The 18,962-nt window shown below is 42.8% G+C and overlaps 1 protein-coding gene and 1 non-coding gene across 10 annotated transcripts in view; one reads left to right on the plus strand and one right to left on the minus strand.

Annotated features, from left to right (window-relative positions):
• Apba2 (amyloid beta precursor protein binding family A member 2) overlaps positions 1 to 18,962 on the plus strand; it is a 273,246-nt gene that overhangs the window by 23,215 nt on the left and 231,069 nt on the right. Inside the window, exon 1 of one of the 9 annotated variants that reach the window (XM_058576700.1) lies at positions 18,263 to 18,510. The exons of the other annotated variants lie outside the window; for them this stretch is intronic. The gene's annotated coding sequence lies outside the window, so the exon portion shown is untranslated. Of the gene's footprint in view, positions 1 to 18,262; positions 18,511 to 18,962 lie in introns of those variants that run through there. 9 annotated transcript variants of the gene reach the window in all.
• LOC124089592 (U11 spliceosomal RNA) lies at positions 7,968 to 8,092 on the minus strand. Its single transcript, XR_006850805.1, has one exon. It is a non-coding gene; the product is annotated as a U11 spliceosomal RNA (small nuclear RNA).

Genomic DNA, 18,962 nt, shown 5'->3' on the forward strand with positions numbered 1-18,962 from the left:
TCTTCCTATGGCTGGCACCTCCTCCAAGGTTGGCTGATGGTATTCTGAGAGGACATCAAGAATTTGTGGGGAAGTCTGTGGGGAGTTTCAGAGACTTCCTGTGCCTGTCAAGCCAGGTGGAGTGGTAAGTTATTCCAGGGACACATTCCTTTTCTGATCAGCACCTTGTCTCTCCTCCATACATACACACTGAGAGGTAGGCTGCTGGCCAGAAACCTGGACTCATGTGCAATTATTTATTTTAAAATTGCATTTTATTTCTGGTTATTTGGCAAATGGATTGAAACCAAGCCCTTCTTCCGTAACCGCTGGGGACCGCTGGTGTGTGTCTGTTGGATGGCTAGCCTGTAGGCTGCCTTTTGAAGCTTGGCCTGGTGTCCTGATGTCCCAGAGCTGTTGGCTGCCCTGAGCATCCCAGGAAAAGCTGCCGAATTCTGTGGCCCCAGGAGGATCTTTGTCCTCCTTTTGCAAAAGCAGTAGATTCATGGACTCGCTCTGTTGAGCTGGAAGGAAGAATTTTTAGATTTCCTCTGGTTGAAGAACTTAAAATGGAACAATCTACATCAATTCCCCAAAATTGGACTTTGAAGCAAGTTCTTGGAAAAATGGACTCGATTATTTTGTATGCATGGAAGCATATTCCTTGGGAACCTTCTGGTAATGAATTTTAAAGTGCTTGTCTATTTTGTTTTGTTCTCAAATATGGAGAAGTCTTAAAAACCAGAGGCTGCAGGGACCAGTCAGGGTCTCAGGGGGCAGCATCCACCACCCCTAGTGAGAGTGAAAGGGGAGGTGCTAGGGAGGCCTACCTTTCTCCAGCCACTCTTTCTGGGTCAGCTGCATTGTTTTTCAGTGAGGGTAAGCATTCATTTCCCTCTACTTGAAGATTCTGAAAGACATGGAAAGAATGGAATGAAATAGAGAAGTGATTTTGGGCATGTTTTAGGTTCAGGCTGTCGGCTGGGAGGCAAAGATTTTGTGTATTGTTTCATTATCTAACAATAAAAGAGCTAATAATGAAAATAAATAGATCTGACATCACTATTTTAAAAATCATGCCTTGTAGCAATTATCTTGTATCTCTGGAGGAGAGAGCCATTTTTTCTGGCAGCAGAATTGATGTTCAGGAGGACCCTGGTCTCATCAACAAGGGCAGGTGTCTATCATGTTCTAGACTCAGAGTCCTTTGTCTTTGATTTTACATGAGCAGATTTTTTTTCTCACATTTTTTCTGGTTATGATAAAAATTCAAACCTTACTGAGAAATAACTAATGAAGAAAATGAAAGCCACTCCCCCGCATTCCAACCCCCTTCTCCCTATTTAGCCCCTGCATGGACAACCGTTGTTAACCATTTGGTGCAGGGTCTTCCCTTTTTTTGTATTTCTATGGAAATATTTTGCTTATGTTTTATATGAAAACATACATAATTGTTACTTTTAACATTTTTCAACAACGTGGGATCAAATTACAATTCGAGTTTCCTTAATCTGAATGTTCCAAAATCTGAAACTTTTTGAGTACCAATATGATGTCAGAGGTGGGCAATTTCATCCCTAACCTCATATATGCAAACTTTGTGCACAAATTTATCCAAAATATCAGCTTGCATACAACTTTAAAATAACATGTAAAATCACCTCCAGACTATACGTGTAGAAAGTATATGAAACAGAACTGAAATTTGGTTTCAGACTTGGATTCCATCCTAAGATATATCTGTAGGTATTCCAGAATCCCCCCTCCCCAAAAGAAATATCTGAAATCCATAGCACCTCTGGTCCCAAACCTGTGTAAACATTGTAATTAGAACTCTCACCCATCCCAAGCATTGATGATCTTAAACATCATCCCCTTTGAGTTGTTCATGGCAAGTGGATGCCATCAGTTGATGCAGTTGCACTCCATCTTGTGAGTATAATGTTACAACTTATAGTAGACCCCCTTATTTGCACTTTTACACTCCTTAGTTTCAGTTACCTGCTCTCAACTGTGTTCCTAAGATAGTAATATTTGTTTTGACTCTTTTGAAAGAAAGAGACCACATTCATATAACTTTTATTAAAGGCATATTGTTACAATTGTTCTACCTCATTATTATTTACTATGGTTAGTCTCTTACTGTGCTTAATTTATAAGTAAAGATAGACACTAGTATTGCTGTATGCATATACGTGGCCATATAACCAATGCAATTCTGCAAACTGTACACTTGGAAAAATGAGAATTCATACCCCATTTGATTCAAATGTATGATATGTCAAGATCATTGTGTTGTCATGAGCAACTAATAAAAAAATAAAAAAAGATTTTCATAGGTATTTATTTGGAGAAAAAAAAGTATAGTTTGTATAAGGTTCAGTAATGTGCATGGTTTTAGCCTGAGCTTTATCTACTGGGACTCTTGCAATCTATCCCTCCAAGATAAAGTGGATTACTGTATTTCACTTTGTGTTTTAAAATTACAAATGATAAGAAGCTATTTCTCATTTCCTTAATAACAATTTGAATTTTCTCTTTTACTTTTTTTAAATTCTTGTCTGCTTTTCTCTTGATTCCCCAGCTTTTCTGTGGTGATTTATTGCCATTTTTAGTACAGCAGGGTTATTACTCATTGGTATATACATTGAAGATATTTTCTCCCAGATGTCTTTGCATCCTTTGACTTTGTATAAAAGACATTTTTGGCAATGTAAAACTTTGGATTTTATGTTGTCAAATCTGTCAAGCTTTTCTTGTATGGCTCCTGAATTTTTTTTTTTCACATTTTTTAATTGGTGCATTATCGTTGTACATAATGGTAGGATTTTTTAATTAAATATTTGTACATGCACACAATATCAAAATATATTTTGGCCAGTATCACTCATAAAATCTCCCACCCTAAATCCCTTTTCTCTACTCTGCTGATCTCCCTTTGGTTCTTGAATTTTGTATTTTAACCTAGACAATGGGCTTTCCTACCCCAGGTGCATATAAACATCCACCTATATTTTCTCTAATATTTGATAGTTCAGACTTTTTTTTACATTTACATCTTTTATTCATCTGGAATTTATTTTTAGATATGGTATAAATTAAGCACATAAATTTTTTTATATGACCATTTAGTTTCCCAACATCATTTATTAATGAGCCATCTTTATATGTCTGTTTTGATTTCTTTTCTTTTGTATTGGTGCTGGGGATTGAACGCAGGGCCGTGTGTGTGCTAAGCATTGGCTCTTCCACTGGCTTAAACCTGCTGGCCCTTACCTCTCTGTCTTGAGATTCATGTTTGTCATAGAGCCAAAGGGCTTGGACATTTAGAGCATGAGTAGTTACTACTGTATTCTGGTTGTTCTTCCTGCATTTCTGGATTCTCCGTTCTAATTTACTGGTTAATTCTTTTGCCCATATCTACTGTTTAAATTATTGTGACTTTTTGTAATATATAATAATATATAAGTAATATATAAGGCGATGTTGTCCTTGTGAGAAAGTCATTGAATATGCTTACTAAGATGGCTGGGATGTCACTGGGCCATAGAATCTTATGGGAGCATCATTGTATGTGTGGCCCAACTTTGAAGAAATATCATGGTATGATTCATGGCTGTTATTCATTATCTTAACTAGTTGTTTCTTCTTTTTCCATCTTTTTGTAACCTTTCTCATTTATTTTTTTTTTAACTAGATAAACTTTGGAATAAGTGAAAGTCATCCTATAATCTGAATGGGACTTTGATTGGCATACTCTACAGGTTTATTTAAATGAAAAGAGATGTCTTTTTAATGTTTTCCTCTGATCTGGGTGTTTGATTTATTTACATCTTTCTCTAGTGTCTTATTATTTTGCTCATGGGTTTGGCACATTTCTTGTTAGGTTTCCAGTTAGATTTTATGGCCAAGGTCGCTGTCATCACGGAGATAATCCCCCTCTCTCCTCCCCTTCTAGCTGATTACGTCTGGTGGGTAAGAGGGCCATTGACTTTCAGATGTCAGGACTGGCACTTTGCTTACATCTCTTCGTTGGCTTAAATGGCTTGTTGGTTCTTCCTCTTGGGTTTTCAGATCAGGAAACCATTTTTCAACATTGGCCTTTCCTTTCTGATATTTATGCCTCTGTGTTATTTGGGTCGGGAGTCTTGATTAGTTCATTCTGTGGGCTCCTGGGGTCTTGGTGGCCCCTCAGAATGGTCCTTTTGCTTTGCACTCAGTGACTAAACCCTGAAACTGGAGCCTCTGATTTCTCTGCAGCCCTCCAGGCCACTGGGTCAGCCTGGGAACAAGCTGGTGGTCAGTAGAGGTGATTTTTTTTCTGTGTAGTTGGAGTGGGCTGAAGGGGAAAGATCTTGTGGAAAGGCTTCTCCAGGCAAGGGCAGCAGTTCCACTGGAACTTTCTGGTTCTGGTTTATTCTCTGCTTGGCCCTCCAGCAGGGGGCTCCAAGGACTGTGTCTCCTCAGAGCATGTCAGTGCACATGGTGGTGACCTTGCTGAGGAGTCCCAGCAAGCAGGCTGGAAGCTGCTGGTGGCCTCTGCCTCTTCCTGCAAATTGAAGGGGTGCCCCGTGGGGACATGGGCACATGGAGTGAGGTGGGATGGGAGTGCTGGATGCAATGCTGTTACCCATAGTTCCCCTTTGCATGTTGTGGGGGCAGTACAGGTGAGGTGGGGAGCATGGGGTTTGGCCAAATGAGATGAGGGAAGATCCCACTCTGTGCCGAGAGATACTTACTGTGCCACCAAATTCCCACCAGGAAACTGTGGCCCTTGGGGGACCCTGGAATCTGTGATTCTGGTCATAGATGTCACCCTCAGTCGCTTCCTCTCATTTATGTCATTTATGCAGTACCCTTGGCCTTGGAATGCCCACCCTGCAGAGCCTGCCAGTTGCTGTGAGTTCTTGGTACTCTCTTCTGACGAGTGAGAGGGAGCCACTCTTGCTAGTTTAGATTCCTAAGTCATTTTGCCCATTATGGACTTTTTGTGTGCCATTTTTCACCATTTTCATATAGAATCTTTGTGGAGAGCGGTACAACTATCAATACTGGTTCATAATGTGTGTGTGATGAAGGTTATAATTTTCTCACTTCATGAGATAAACCAGCCAACCTGGCACCTTCAGGATGGTCACATTAGTGTTTGTCACCTTGGGAGCTGGTGGGTGGGTGTTGTGATAAATTAATTACTCTTCCAACCAGGCCCGGAACAGTAGGGGCACATGGCTCCATGCTGCCCTCTACTGGTGGTCTGGGTCCCTAGTCACACTTCGCAGGGGGTGGTCCAGGCCTAGAAGTCTGATTGAGAGGAGAGGGAACCTGTTTGCAGGTGTAGTGCCTGGCCTGGAGTTTTTGTTTGTTTATGACCATTCCATCTGTCAGGAATCCATTCCATCTGTCAGGAATCCATTCCCTGTTCCAGCCCCTTGGAAACTCCATTTTGGACCTTGTTCAGGCCCTGTGTCTTTCCTTATAGAGGTGTGTGTCTGGTTGAGAAGAGATGGAAGAACTGTTCATGCTGTCTTCAGAGCAGATGGAGGCCGAGCCAGACCAGCTGTGTGGAGAAACAACTAGCAAAAGAGCCGCTCTACCCTGTGGTACCAGGAGATTGGTTGGAGATAGTTGGAAGTGCAGTGTGGATATAGCTGTCTCCTAGGACATGGGAGGCCTGGGGAAATATCTGCCAGAGATGGGGCGGGTGCAGCATGTGTAAGTGCTATGAGTGGCAGAAGGGAGATTGAACCCTCTCTGACTCCAGGGCTTTTGTGCTTAACCAGTAAGCGGCAGGACCTCCCAGCAGGAAATCAGTGGCATGCTTCCAAGGAGGTATTTTTAAGAGTCAATATGCTTGACTTTGGGAAGGAGTCATAAGGATGAAATTCACCACAAGATTAGAGACGTATGTACTGGATCAATTTGGCAATCTCTTAATGTACTACTCAGAACTGCCTGTTTTCAAATTAAGTGTGAAGTGTATTTTTTTTTTAAATACCTGAGTTTAGTTGCATGTAGAAAACACACCACTAGAAGAGGAAGGGAGTTGATGTCATGGAGCACTGGACAGTTGAGGTGGGGCCCTTTCTTCCTGTGCAGCTGACTGATGGCTGCACAGATGTGGGATGTCACCAGCTCAGTGGCCTGTGGTCCTCTGTCTGCAGGCTCAGGGTCTCCAGCTTCAAGCTCCTCCCTCCAGCTTTGAAATCTTGAACAGCAGCTGTGATCAGTCCTGGTGTTTTGTTTCCTGGTGCATTGAGTGCTTTTGCCTGAATGTGGATGCCCTGTCCCTGAGGCTGTGTGTGTTGCTTGTTGTTTTCCAGCAAGACCTGGATGGGATCAGGAAGCAACAGCAGTGTGCTGTCTGGCATCTGGGTCTTCATTTTCCCAGGAGGTCACATTTGCTGCATATGAGTCCTATTCAGTTGAATCCTTCCTTCCAGTTTGGGTTTGGGGTGGGTTTTGGAGTTGTTAAGGCAGATGATGAAAAATGGGCATGTAGCTTTGCATGACAGTGGGATTAGCCTTTTCAGGCACCCTGTAATGGAAAGATGGCATTACTAGAATCCAGCCACTTAACCAGTGCGGCTTTATCAAGGACTTATTTATATTATTGTGTATTGCCTGAGAGTGAGCAAGCTATAAAGTAACTTTCAGGATTCTTGGTGTGGGTCTGGGGCACATCTTTGTGTGGGTGAGTTTAATATCTGCCCATGTGTACCTCATTTCCTGGGTATGAAATTGAGCAACGGCTCTTTGATTTTCAATTTTAAACCCTTATCTTCTGACATTCGGCCTTACACAGAGCAGAATGTTGGAAATGGGCCTCAATTACCGTGTCCCTAATGGGATGGGTTTTATTTCGAATGAGTAGACTGTGACAGCCTTTAACTGCCTTCGTGTGACTCTCCTCACAATAGTCCATTTTCCCCTCATTCAATGGGATATGCCTAGCTGAATCCTGCCTCACAGTTGTACCCCACAGAGGCCTGCAGATCCTGGCTCATCTCCCAGGGCTGTGGTGGGACATGCCAGCCACAGCCCAGGAAATGGGGGCCAAGGGGAACCCCGAGTGTGACCTCAAGGGCCCACATGGCTTTTATTGTGCTCTCTGTTGTCCAGAAACATTTCATATTCAGGGCAGAGTTGGTCTGCTGTTAGCCTTCTGCAGGAACAAGGCAGAGCAGCTGTGGATGGGCTTCCGTGTTGGCAGATGTGTTCTCAGATGAGGAGTCAGGCAGAAGTACCGGGGGAGTAGTCATTGTGGAGTCTCTGCACTGAATGATTCACTTTTGTGGACATCAGTGTGTTGGGATTGGGCTTGGGACAGGTCCAGCAAGGGTGTCCTATCATCCATAAGAGTGCTTATTACTTTTTTTCAAAGCTGGCTCACAAAGTGTTTGTGGAATGAATGTGCATCTGAGCATCTTAAATCCAGGAGAGCCATAAAATCTGCCTTTCCCCAGAGGAGCAGGTGCAGATGATGTATTTTCTATTTGAACCAACCCTGAAGGGGTCTGCCCAAGTTTCAGAAAGAAAACTCTTGACATATGTAGGGGAGAGCTCTTTCCTTCCTTCCTTCCCTCCCTCCCTCCCTCCCTCCCTTCCTCCCTCCCTTCCTTCCTTCCTCCCTTCTGCACTGGGGATTGAACCCAGGGATGATTTACTAATGAGCCACATCCTCAGCCCTTTTTATTTTTTGACACAGGGTCTTGCTAAATTGCTGAGGTTGCCCTTGAACTTGCGATCCTCCTGTAGCCTTCTGAATTGCTGGAATTATACTGCGCCTGGCACTCTTCTAGTTTTTGACAAAAAAAAAAAAAAAGACACTTGAGCCTATAAAATAAAACTTTTCAATTTGTTATTCCTGTAACACTTCACGTAGAATCACTGACTACTTCCATTTCTTTTGGCAAATGTCATAGGAAAGCCATCATAGATCATTAAGTCTATCTCCCCCCATACTCATTCATTTCCATGGTGGGAAAAAAAAAGGCACTGAGAACAACAATCACCAGCTGCCCAAGTACCAGAAAGTTATGCTTCCCAAATCTCTTGATGTTGATTCTGCATGAAGAGCAATCGAGTTGCCATATGTATACCACTAGACAGAAGCGCCCCCCCCCCCGCCAGCTTTTTGAGCCCTTTCATTTAGAACATGTGTTAGAGCTGGGGATGTAGCTCAGTGGGAAGTGCTTACCCGGCATGCTCAGAGCCCTGGGTTTGATCCCCAGGACCACACAAACAAAAACGAAAACAAAACACACACCCATGCACCCATGCACACAAAACCCTTCATGTTATTAAAAAGAAATTTACTTTGCCATTGGTGAAAATATCCTTTAATATGTTTGTGAATTATACTTCTGGCCTCTCTGAGGTTCATTATCTGGCTGGATCTTGGTCTTCCCCAGCCCCTGGCCTAGAGCCTGGCCTTGTGCTACTTGGCTATGGAAAGGGCAGCTCATCCTGATCTTAATAAGAAGGTCCTTTGTCTTCACACTAAAGGCAGGCATGAGCTCTCTTCTCTGGCTTCTGCCTCTTACAGTAAGCCATGCTGTTGGCTCCCCAGGAGAGCCAGTCCACCCAACATTTTTTTTTTGTTGTTGTTGGTTAGCAGCTTCTCTTTGGGATGTGCCAGGGTTGCTTGTGGTTACTTCATTGATGGAACACTTTGGGAGGATCACTGATGAGATGTCTGACTCAGTGATGTCTTCCAACATCAAGAATACCTTTGTTTTCTTAGTTACAAAAAAATTGTGGTGAAATACATATAACAGGAATTTTACCATCTGAATCAATTTAAGGTATTAAATTTGGTAGCATTAAGTATATTCACAGTGTTCTACAGCCATCAACTCATGCCCCAGTACTTTTCTCATTGTGCAGAACTGGAAGTCTGTACCCATTAAATAATAATTCCCCATTTCTCCTTCCCTCAGCCCTTGGCAACCATCATTCTACTTTCTGTCTCTATGAATTCAACCACTCTAGGTTCCTTATGTAAGTAGAATCATACAGTATTTGTCCTTTTCTAACCTGCTCATTTCACTTAGTACAATGCCCTCAAAGTTTATCCATGCTGTAACATGTGTCAGAATTTCCTTCCTGTTTTCAAAATGTATTTTTAACTGATACTTTAGAACATAATTAATGGGGTACCAAGTGATGTTTTTATTCATGTATACATTGTATAATGTTTAAATCATGGTAACCATGTCTATTTCCTCAAATATTTATCATTTCATTAGGAGAAAATCTTTTAAAAATCCTTTCTTCTAGCTTTTAAAAATATACAGTACATTATTTCTGTGCAATTGGCATCATTTCTGTGCAATAGTGCTCCAGAACTTCTTGCTCCCATCTAACCTTTCTGTTTAAGGCTGAATAGTATTCCATTGTTTGTGTTTGCTACATTTTGTTTATCCATTTATTCATCAGGCATCAAGAGCATATCACATAGTAGAAAGCAATGAAAACTCAAGGGAAGACTCAATCTTGGTTGCTTATGATCTCTGTGGTGACATTGTCTTTGGTAGTAGGGAAGACAGGCTAGGAAGACCTGTTTACTCCTGCATTGAACAGGCATGCACTGAACCCTCACAAGCATTGGATTCTGGTGCTGAGTGCAGAGGTTGCATACAGGAACAGGAACTAGTTTCTGCTCTCAAAGAGTAGCCGTGACATGCCAGATAGGGCCAGCTCATATCCTGAGTTTTGCAGAGTTAAAAGAAAAGGTATCATCTATAGAGAAACTGCGTCTAGGCCTGGGCCTGTAGCTGAGGCCAGGTAGAAGGCTTGCCAAGCATGCATGAGGCACTGGGTTCAATCCCCAGCACCACATAAATATAAACAAATCAAATAAAGGTATAAAGAATACAATAACACTATTTTAAAAAAAATAAAGTTCTGAAGGAGTATGGTCCCTGGACTTCCAAAGGATGCCTCTCTGTTCTAAGAATTGAATGGAATCTATTTCTTCCCAGTGCCTTTGATAAGAATAGAAAGTTCCTCACTGTTTGCAGGAGCTGGTGTGATCCTGGCCAATTGCACCAGAGCTTGGAAGCCCCTCACCTTTAAAGCTCACCTCTTTTAAGAAGGTCAATAAATGTCTTCAATAGATATACCCAGAAATACAGTTAAAAAATTAGGGAGTTAGAATAACTATCAGAAGAATTAAAATTGGAAATGATGAAAAGGATTGCCAGAATCCAGATCAGGGACTGTAACTCTTCATAGAGGCTCTTTTGGCACTGGATTCTCTTAGTCTGAGTGAAGCAATAGTCTCATTTCTTTAGGGCTGTGCACAGCAAATGACTGACAATCTCTCAGGCACATTGGTCAGTTTGCCTAGTAATGCTGAGCCAGAGGTGGGTAGGGCAGTGAAGGCAGACGCATGAAGTATTCAAAAGCCAGGCAGGAAATGAGAGGTGCTCAGTGATGGGTGGGGTCATGATATCTGGCACAATTATTCCTGCCAAAAATCTTAATGGTGGACAATTAATTAAAGTATTGTCCCAGCCCAATGGGATTAGCATTGTGCAGCAAACTCCTTAATGTTTTGTGTCCAAGAAATAAGGATCTGGGCATTCACCTCCCTGTGGAGGGGAGCAGGGAAGGAGTTTTCAACCTGGGGCACCCTGGCTGTGCTTGCTGCCTCCCAATCACAATGCCTGCGTCAGTTGGGAACGAGAGCTCCACTACTCTTCTGTTAGGACTTGTCCCCCGGCACTGCATCGGTTTCCTGGACATCAGATTCACAACAGGGCTTAAGAATAGCATCTTGCAAATCCTATTCAGTGAACGAAATGATTTTTCTCTTTTTATTTTTTCTTACATAGCTGCATCTATTTAAAATTTTAGTTTTATATTCATTTCATCTAATAGTGTATTCACCTGAGATAATGCACATTCTATTACATGGGGAAAATATGGCATTACAAATATGCAATTTAAAATTCAAATATTTAGAGCTTCAATGGGGCCAAAGGTCTTGATTTTCAGGGAACATCCTTATGTCATCCAATGTTCTGTTTTTTTCCAAAAAGAAGGGTCCCTAAATCAATGTTTACATTTTCTGGCTTTTCAGTAATTATTTCTGTTGAACATCTTCAAGTTTTTACACTAAGAAGCATTGATCAGTTAATTTTTTTGAAGAACCCTAAGAAGATGTGATTTTGATTTTAACTTCATATAAATGCCTTCAAGAAAGTTCTCTGCCCATGGATTCTTCATTTTTGGTTTGTAAATAGTGGTGTGCTGAGTTCTGATCCACTAGGGTGAAGTCGGTGGAGCAGAACAGTTTGGGTTTTGCTGGCCACGCTCCTACTTTATTTAGGCCAACAGGATCCCCAGGAAGGACAACAGCCATTAGGTCTTGTTGGGAAGAAAGAACAGTGACCAGTTCTGGATCATTTTACTTCTGAGCAAATAAGAAAGTCACTCGCCTACGCTTAGGGACAGCACCCATGATTTGCATGGGGCCTTATGGTGGCGGCCTGCTGCCTGCGTGGTGGAGATAAGATGCCAAGACTCACCACAGTTACTCAGGGGTCACCATGGAAGGAGTTTAATTCAGCGCACTCACCCCCTCTTGCCTCCAATCTCATTTACATTTCTGTGATTAATAATATTCCCTTGTTCTCTCCGGAGCTGTGTGTGGGTTCTATTTCTCTCTTCATTTTAATAGAGCTTTTAAATTAAAATACACATGGCTTAAGCCATTCACAAAATGTCTCACATTTATGAAAACACTGCGGCAGTGATCCTCTTGCCCACCTGCACGTGTGCCATAGCCTTGGGAGCAGTCCCCCTAGGCTGTCCTGAGCCCGGCTGGAAATGTTGCTGATCTTAATCAGAAATGGAGTTGTTTCAGTGCAGATTATAGGTTCATGTTAGCTTTAGTGATGGAGAGATGGAAATAGATGCTTCCGTGTTATTACCATTCCAAGTAAAATAATGAGGCTGCATATTTGCAGCGAGATGCTGAACCAGACGTCACCAGAGTAATTTGGATTAGTGGGAAGTTGGAACATATTGTTTTAAAAGAGAGTTCAAGAGCATTACTTTTGGAAATCCCATGTAATGATGAAATGATTTTTTGGAATCTTTCATTTTTTTCATTTATGTTTCTGTATCTATTTGGATTTTAAGTTTCATATCGGTTCCCTTTTAATAGTATTTGTTTGATATATTTGACTTCCATGAAATGGGCTTGATATTAAATTATTTTACATATATATATATATATTTTTTTTCCTAATTGGAAGGCCCAGGAGCATTTCGAGTGTGGGTATTTGGGTCACAGAGGTGCTGCCTCCCTTCCATTTTGTGACATGTGAAGAGCCAGGCCATTCCATGGTGGGGCTGAGGAGAGACTTGCTGTTTTCTGAGAACGTATTATGGATTAGGAAGCAGGAGTTATTTAAAGATCTGTCCTTTTGTGCTTTGTAATCTGAAAAGCAGAAGCTGTGGCCTCAATAGGAGGAGTTTTAAAATCTGTGAGGGGGCTGACTAGGTTCCTGTCTCCAGGCAGGACTGGATTATATTCAGGAACCATTTCCAGCCACAGACCGTATCCCATATAAAGCACTGAGATGAGGCTGCTGGCCACTTACTTGGGCAGGAGTGGGGTGAGGAGGTCTCAGGCTGGGGAGTCTGGATGGTGACCTGTTGTGATCCTGCAACTCTGGCCTTGTGGAGACATAGCCTGGTACCCTCTCAAGGTTGTCTCTCTTCTTTACTCTTCACGTTTCCTGGAGACATGAGAGGAGCTGGTCTCATTTCTTGTAGATGCCCTCATACAATTATTGAGCAATCTTCTCAGGCTGCAGGAGTGTTGGAGGTCGAGCCCCTGACCCTAACGTCTTCTAATTTTTATCCTTTGTTTCCTGGCCCATTTACCTTAAAGGTTCTGTGAGATTGTGTTTATTATATATTTACTTTAAAATTACACATTAAGAATTTGGTAAAGAGCTGGGCATGGTGGTACACACCTGTAATCCCAGTGACTTGGTAGACTTGAGGCAGTAGAATTGCAAATTCCAGGAGGATCTCAGCAACTTAACAAGGCTGTGGCTCAGTGGTAAAGCACCGCTGGGTTTGGTCCCCGGAATGAAAACAAATAAATAGATAGATAAAAATATCTTTTTTGGGGGTAAGGAAAATATTCCAAAGAATATCACATCCATCTATTTATCTTTTCCCTTGACATTCAGCAAAAGCTTGTTGCACCCCCAGGACTGTGTGCCAGGCACTGAGGGGAGAGCTAGAGGGTCTTCTTGCTCCACGGAGCTTGCCTTTTCGTATCCCAGTTATTCTAACATATCAGTACTGTTTGGGACAAGGGACAAGGAAGGACTGGTGAGTTTGCTGTACATAAAGCAGAATGCTTCTAGAGCACCACTGTTTGTATACAGGGGAAATGAGCAAGGACTGAATGTGAGAAATTTGGGACCAGAAGGGATCAGTGTGGGTCAGTCTACTCAGTAACCGAGGTTAAAGCACGTGGTGCTGCCTTCCTGACCTTGTGATCCCTGCTGTTTGTTTGTGTGGCACCAGAGCCTTCACATCTGTCTGTGGCCCAAAGGGTGGGCAGGGCAGCAGGCTGAGGCTCCAGCCCAGCTCATGCCTCCCTGGGGATCAGGAGGCTGTAGCATGCTGCTCTTGTTCCATCTCAAGGACCTCTCCAGGCCACTGTATCTTTGGATATATGTGCCTTCCCCCAGGATCCTAGGGACCATCCTCCAACTTTAGCCCTGTGGGCCTGGGTTTTCAAGGTACTCCTTGGGAAGCAGTTCCTGGGAGCTGTGCCCTTCCACTTTCCGGTACACTACCACCAGGAGGTGGAATGGGACAGTTTGTCAACCACTGGTCTTCTCACAGCAGTTACTGGATGGATTCAGTAAATCCTTATGGAGCCCCACTGTGTGCTGGGTGCTGGGTCAAGTGACGGAGTTCCAGCAGTTGATAAGATAGGGGCAGCCCTTACTTGTGGGGCTTACCATGGTTAAAAAGTAAACTGAGGCCCCATAAAGATTTAAAGAATTTGTTTGAACAAACAGTGATTCATGAATTGGGAAGCTCCAAACCAGAAGCAGTTTAGGAGTTCCACAGAGTGAATGCCAGGGTGAGGTTTTTGAGAGGATGAATCTAGAAGTGAAGCAAAGAAAACATTTAATTGGTTACAATTGTATAGTGGCTTGTTGGGCCTGTGATATTATGTGATATTTTTAGCTGCTTCTGTTTGGTTGAGCCTAAGTTCTGTTTTTTTTTTTTTTTTTTTAAACCTAGGCATTTACCAGAAGTGACTCAAGATATAATTGTGATTGCAATTCAAATTGAGGTCACTTATGAAGCCAAACTGACTCTGCCTGCTAAAGGATTCTATATATATGGTCCACATTTTAATTTAACATTATATTTAGAACTTTCAGAGTCCTTAAAAATTTAGAAAAAATTCCAGTAGTTATGGCATAAATTCACCTAGCTTTACTCAGTATATTTGGGGAACCCTAAAACACCGCATAAAATGTATTTTGAAACCTTTTTTTTTTTGGCAGATTCTCTTCCATGAATAATACTTGCATTGGTCTGACATCTAGGTAGATGAATAGCTCCTTGCCTCCTGGCTCCTGCCCTCGGCCTCCTCTTCTGGGCTTCAGTGACAGACTGTAGGCCTATTGGGTGTACTTATAGCACTCTAGGAGCATCAGGGCCCAAGACCTGCATATTTATTCCAGTAGCATGTTTTCCCTTCTTCCATGAGCAAGTATTTGAGTAGAAACTTCAGAAGAAATGGTTGCTCTTTAAAAAATGTTTTAGATTTCCATTATGTCTAGTCTGAAAATTACTTATTTGCTTTTTGATTATGCAGAGTGCCTCCTAACAGATGGACTGGAAATTTTCTCCTTGCACTTTGAGTTAGCAGTCTCTGTCATATTGCAGTTGAAAGAGGAGACAGAGGAAAGGAGGGATCAAACTCCCCTTATGCCATCCCTGGGCTCCCTGCTTTTTTGCACCTCAGGAAAGCAATGCACTTCCAAGCATGGTTTATATGTTTATATGGCAATTCAGTTGAATTAGGTGCCTTTGAAAGGAAAGCAGTTTTTAAAAGAAGATCTGTACATGTGAGAATACTGCATGTTAGGATTTTGGCTGTGGAGGATTTGAAATGGCAGCATGGTTTTTGTGGCATGCTCTTACTCTTCTGAGGATTCCCACAGGGCCTGCAGTGTGGGGTGAGATATTTTGTCTAATTTACAGAAGGGATGGCTGTTTTACCAACATGCTTCTGCCACCCTGCCCCACTGCCTGTCACCTCCTCTCTGCTGCAGATCCCACTGCAGGGCTTCTCCTGTGAGCTAACCCTGGACTTTCCCTACCCCTACAAAAAGTCAAAGAAAATTTTGTCCAAAGGATTTCTGGGCTGCTCTGACCTTGATCAGCCCCTTTGTAGGTGCTGCCTTGGATGGAGGTGTGGGATGCTACTGGTTCTCTCCATCTGGAGTCTTAGAACCTGAGGGAGCCTGAGACTTCGGGGCTTGACCACTTAGCACCTCCATGCCCTGAACCCTGCCTGGGTGCACCTGGTTACTGCTGCAGGTTCTATATTGCCAGCCAGCCCATTGTCTGCAACACATGTATGTGCATGTGCATAAAGACTTGCATTATCCACACATGGCACACACCACAGACATACCCCACACCCTACAGCAAACATGCAGATCACACATACACACACTACACCCCATACCCCACTACCCACACATATCATCACACCACACTCACCATCCTTCACATTATATCATGCCACATAACTGCACCATACACACAAACCACACATGTACACATCACTGCATGCTACACTACCACATCTACATACACCACACTCACTACTCACACACCACCTGACCACACCCCCCACACACTTGATCCACACCCCCACATACCATACACGTACGACTCCCCACATATGTACCACTTGCACCAGGACTCCCTAAGAGCACACACACATGTGCCCACACACACATACACAATGTACACACACACACGTTGCATACACTACGCAGCCATGCCATACCACATATACCACATTCAGCACTCCCTATCCCCCACCCCTGCGCTTGCATGTGAGTTAAGTGAATGCAACTGAATTCTTTAGTTTTCTCCCAAATTTATACCGAAGGTCCTTGGTTCCTCCTGCTGTCTTCTCCTACCACATTCCCTGACCTCTGAGGCCCCAAGCCTTGGTCACCTCCCACTCTTCATCACCACCTCCTTTGTGTTTTCATTTCTCAGGGTTTGCCTGTGATGTGTGTGTTTGTCCCAGTCATTTGGGTGTTGGTACCCGAGCCCCGAGAGTCACCATCCAGAAGAAGATTATTCTTCGGCTGCCCACAGCCTTCCCTGTCACAGAAGCAGCATCTCCTGTGGGAAGTCCTGCTTCTTGCAGCCCTATATGACCTTCCCCACAGGTTGTTGTTAGTGTTGACATCTTCCCAACTAGAATAAGAAATCCTTGAAGGTGTAGTCTGGGTTTGATTATAATGCTGGTAAATATAAATTCATTTTGGTATAAAGACTCAACCAGTGCATGCATATTTTTAAAAAAATATTTATTTTTTAGTTCTAGTTGTCAATACCTTTATTTTATTTATTTATAGGTGGTGTTGAGGATTGAACACAGAGCCTCGCACATGCTAAGGCGAGCCCTCTACTGCTAAGCCACAAACCCAGCCCCGTGCCTGCATATTTAATAAAGCAAAAGGTGAAAGCCCCCTAAGCCTCCCATTCTGATCTCTTCTCCCTTTCCCAAAGGAAGCTGCTGGTTAACAGGTGTTCAGTGGAGGCCCTTTCATTCCCTTCTGTGTGGCCTCAGGTCCATACATGGGCTTGTGAATGTGTGTATATTTTCTAGCTGGCTTGATGCATTTGTAACTGGAATCAACACATGCTTGTGACTGTCTTACATTTTCATCTACCTGTTTTTTTTTGCTTGTGGCTATTTTTTTTTAATACTTCAGAGTATTCTAGCATGTGAACTCTGCCATCATTTAACCATTCTTCTATTTATAAGCACTTAGATTGTTTCTAGTGTTTTGAAAGATTGTTGCAAGAAAAATCCCCACATTGACATTGTCTCACAGATGTGTGAGCCCTCCTGGAAATGGAGTTATTAGGGAGGAGGGTAGCCACATTTACATTGGTGATAGAATGCTGCATTGCTTTTCTGGAAGGCTTCTCTGGGACTCCCCCTGAGGAAATATTTTAAAAAAAATATTTTTTAGTTGTCGATGGACTTTATTTTGTTTATATATATATAGGGCTGAGAATCAAACCCAGTGCCTCACACATGCTAGGCAAGCGCTCTTCTACTGAGCTACAACCCCAGCCCAAGAAGTACATTTTTTAAAAAAGAAATAAATGGCAAAAATAATTAATCACTAACAGACAGATACAATGATAGACAGATATAGAGACGGATACTCATTTGGGCCATGAACTGTGAAATGTTGCAACCTGGTAAAAAGCAAGGACTCAAAGGTTGAGATGGTTTCTAAGATTTCCTGTAATGCCTCTCTCCCTATACCCTCCCCCTGCCCCCCTAAAAAAAAGTCAGTATGGGGAAAAGTGTGAAAAAATTTCTGAGATTTTGCATTAATGTCCTCAATTTGAAGAGAGAGGAACTGGGGGTAGAATTGGGAGGCCCCTGCCAGGGTCCCTACAGACCTCTTCTCCTTCAGGGCCCTTCCCAGGGTCTGTTTGCACTGCATTCTGGGAACATCACTTAGTACCATCTTCTAGGTCACTCATTGGCTCTTGAATTATATGTTTCTATGTTTAGCTCATCTGAATGCTCAGAATGTATTATCTACCATATTTAAAAAAAATACTAGGTTAAGTTTTTTTTTTCCAGCAGTTTTTGATTTGTAGGAAAAATTAAGCAGCAAGTTCTTTGTTCACTAGCACCCCTCCCCGCATTCCTCCAGCCTCTTCTATTGCTGACATCTTATACTTGTGTGCTACTTCCACAATACATGATTATTTACTAAAGTCCACTATATACTTTTTGGTTCACTCTTTGCTTTGAACATTTCATGGGTTTTGACCCATGTATAATGACTTAACTAACATTCGTGTTTAACTAGATCATTAGTTGTTTGTCTCGTTAACTTACTCTTTACTAAGAATGCCCCCTTATCATATCCTTTTTCATCTTTGCCTTCTGTGCTATGGGGAAATGTAGGGTGCTGAGAGGCTGGCTGCCCTCTGGGGAGTGGTGCTCACTGTGTTCTGCTGCTCCCCAAAGTCTGTACCCTTCTGGTCTCAGCACCTTCCCTGGCCACTTCCATCTGCCTGCCTTAGCAGAGCTGCCCACTGCTTGGACTTTGCGGTGCTGCTGTGGAACTGCCTCAGCTCGGTTCCTCTACAAATCAGCCCAAGTAGGAGTGTTACAGAACGAGATCCACCCATGGAGCTGAAGTGACCATGGGGACCTGTGATCACCGGATCTTGCCATCTTGCCTGTTTCAAGTGAGTTGCACATAGTAGCAGACAGGAGTTTATTAGAAGATAAAGCAAAAGAAAAAAAGGGACACTTTCAAGGGAGAAAGGGAGTGGGTTTTCTCAGAGAGGAGAGGGACTGTGTGCCTCCCCACAATCATCCATTTTTATTGGAGTTTCCAGAAGAGTCCTGCCCAGGTTCACCTCTTGACTTTTGAGGGCAGAATTACACCAGACTTTTAAGTCCTCTCTGTGTGTGGTCTTACCCCATGGAGGGGAGATTTTACTATTAAAATAACATGTTAAAGGCTCAAGGAATTCTGAATTATCTTGGCCCCTGCTGACCCGTTCTCATTGGAATTTATTCTTACAGATTCTGTGGTGGTGGTGGTGGTGGTGGGGTTTCTTCTGATTTTCCTGTCTCCCTGAGTCCTGGAATCTGGTCTGTGTAAAGGTCACAAACGCCTCCCACCCACCCACTC

The sequence above is a fragment of the Marmota monax genome, unplaced genomic scaffold (assembly GCF_021218885.2).
Source record: "Marmota monax isolate L192 unplaced genomic scaffold, Marmota_monax_Labrador192_F-V1.1 WCK01_AAM20220418_F8-fsc00005, whole genome shotgun sequence".
Classification (NCBI taxonomy): Eukaryota; Metazoa; Chordata; class Mammalia; order Rodentia; family Sciuridae; genus Marmota; species Marmota monax.